Source organism: Pteropus vampyrus, unplaced genomic scaffold (genome assembly GCF_000151845.1).
Source record: "Pteropus vampyrus isolate Shadow unplaced genomic scaffold, Pvam_2.0 Scaffold99, whole genome shotgun sequence".
Lineage (NCBI taxonomy): Eukaryota > Metazoa > Chordata > Mammalia > Chiroptera > Pteropodidae > Pteropus > Pteropus vampyrus.
This window is the reverse complement of record NW_011888880.1, coordinates 5,116,493-5,119,497: the sequence shown is the minus strand read 5'-3', so window position 1 is coordinate 5,119,497 and position 3,005 is coordinate 5,116,493.

The following is a 3,005-nucleotide window of genomic DNA, read 5'->3' as shown; positions in this document are numbered from 1 at the left end:
TTTGGGAAAAGGTCATTATATTCCTTTATAAACTCTAGATTAATATATTATTTGGCTTTAATATGCAAATATAATATCACCAGTCTAGCCCATTAATTTAGAAAGTCCCGATGGGTGGGGTGAGGATTGGAGCACATTCTTTGGTTATCTTTATTACTATGAAATCCTGGCGCTTTGCAGGTGGCTCTAATTCTTGAAGACAGTCAAAAGCTGTTCAGAGCCAAGGCGGAGGGAGAAAGGAAGAGCCGAGAGGAAACAGATTGGCATTTGCTGAGTGTTGACTATTTGCAGAGCATTTTGTGAAGCACTTAATACACATCGTTCATTTTAATCCTCTTAATAACTTTGCAAGATAACTATTTTTATCGTGTTTGTGTTTTTGTTGTTGTTGTTTTTAAACGAATGGTGAAAACGGAGGCTCAGAGAGGTAAGGTGTCAGGCCGAGGACCGTAGAGTGGCCACGTCAGGATTCGGACGTGGGTTTCTTTGTCTTGGAGGCTCGCTTTTTCCACTACATGACACATGTGATAGTTCTGACGAACAAAGGCAAGATGTGGCTCTAAGACAGTGAGGCGAAGCATTTCAGTTTCTGATGTGCTACTGTTTTTGAAGAGTAGCGAAGGTATTATTTCTTAGAAAAAAATCTATAGGAAATATTCACATTTAATGTCTAGATTTGCAAGGTAAATTTGCATTTATTTAACTAAGTGTCACATTCAAATTTTTTTTGTCATAACATACCTCAAGTGTTTATTTATGGTTCATATTTAATATAGAACAAATCCAATTTTGGTATTAACGTTGAACCTCATAGAGTTTCTGAAATGAAACATTATGAGGAAAAGGAGCTCAGATTTATCGAATCTGAGCTTTGGGGATTTCAGGTGTATGCTTCCCCCCACCCCGCCCCCACCCTTTCAAAATGTTAACATTTCCATTAGTTTTTTGGTAAAAATCCATTTTAAGTTTCCTGATAAAAGTTTTAAATGAACATATACAAAGTGTTACATGCTAAGCGGACATATTCCAAATGCTGTGTGTTACACACCAAATCACTGTCTCCACTGTGACCGTCAGCTGTGGTAACCAATGGAAGCACGCGCTTGGGACTGTCAGCCATCAGAGAAGGGAGTCACCGGGGAAGGTGATGGCAGGCCTGCATTTTCCCCACCCACCAAGAACGATCTTCCTCAGTCTGCAATACCAGCTTGCGTCCTTTGGTGGGCTTGGAGCCAGACGTTCTTTTTGGAGCCTGTCGTGAATCAACCGTGGGTTCACCCAAGAGAAGTTTCATAGTTTGAACGGACCGGAAGCATTTGTGGAAATTATCTCGTGTTCCCGGAAGCAGCAGGAAAGCCCAAGCCTGGGGTGGAAGCCAATTCAACTTTGTGATTTCTCGTGTATGTAAAACATCCCCAATGACACAAAAACATGAATATAACTATTTAGGTGCATACTGAGTATTCCAAGTAGCAGACAGATACCATGATACTGTATAATCCCAGAATCGCCTAGACTGCGGGTTTGCTGATTCTCTGTTATGCAGACCGGTAGGTAGGTAGCCTTTCCACGTGTTTGCATTTCCTCTTTCACAGTACGAAGGGAGGGGGCGCCGTGGCTGGCAGGTGAAGCTAGTGGCCTTGTGCACTTATCTTTTCTGTCTTCTCTCCTTTCCTCATCTTCTGGGAAGTTGCTGGCCGTCTCTGTCCCAGACTTCTTGCAACATTGGAATCAGATCTGTGTATGTTCGAAGAGGTTATTTTAAGCACCTCATTTTTACTCAGCCCAAAGGAAGGGTCAAACATGACGAAAACCCTCCCTGGGTACCCGCTTTTGCAATATTTGAAAAACGAAATGCCTTGGTGCTAGAAGTATTTGACAATGCATGCTCACTACAAAAATGCAGCACTGAATTCACAGTATTTCACTGATAAGGGACTGCATGTGCTTTGCTTTTGGAAATCTGGAGAACTTCCTGGAAAATAAGCACTCATGACTCTCATTGCTACAGTTAATCATGAACTTGCTGCAGAACTGAAGAGTGTAAGGGGGACTACTTTTTTCTATGGAAAACTCAGTGCTTTTGATATTTATTTTAGCAAGAATAATCAGATGCTGAAATAACTTCAGAGAGGGGGAAACTATTTCAGATAATCATTTCTTATTTTTTCTCCAAAAATGTACACACTTATAAGGTGTTTTTAATATTGGGATTTTGAAGGTGTTGTCTTTTTCTGGTATTCTATGATTACATGTTAAAATTGAAAGAGAAGATATTAATAAAATTGCAGAGACATATTAAACCAAAGGGGTGAACAAAAGAAGTTTAAAATTCATAATTTAGGAAAGAAAAATAAGAGTAATTGGTAAGACTTTATAGTGGGCATTTTTCCTTAAAATATATACCTCTACCCCAAACCCCAAATGTTAGTTTAGAAGCAGGAAACAAGCAGGTTGGCCTCTAACTCTTTAGTTAAAGGAATATAATACTGTGTCAAACAAACTGGCATTAGAATTCTAGTGGAGTGTGTGTTCAGTGTGTGTGTGTGTGTGTGTGTGTGTGTGTGTTTGTGTGTAGAGGTGTGCTTGTGATGAAAGGCGGTTTTGGGTTGTTGCATAAAGGAGTTTGCTTTTCTGATTTTTAAAATGAATATTTATTTGGTGTCCTCTTAGGGTAATTTAAAAGATGTATAATTTCCTTGCGTTTAAAGAAATCTATTTTCAATGTACTAATAAACCTTGGTTTACAACATCTTGAATACTTGATGATTGAAAATTAAGGAAAAAGGTAAAAAAATAAAAATAAAAAGAATAAAGTGTGTTGGATTGAAATTAGTTCGTCTCCTAGGATTTTTGTTGTTTGAAGAGCTGAAGCAACGATACCAGTGTGATCGTCCAACCCCCACCCCCGACCCTCGTCACACAAGGAAGATACAGTGTTCGATTAGATTGAATAGCCCACCATTACTGTGAAAAATGGTAATAATGAACTCCTTATATAACTG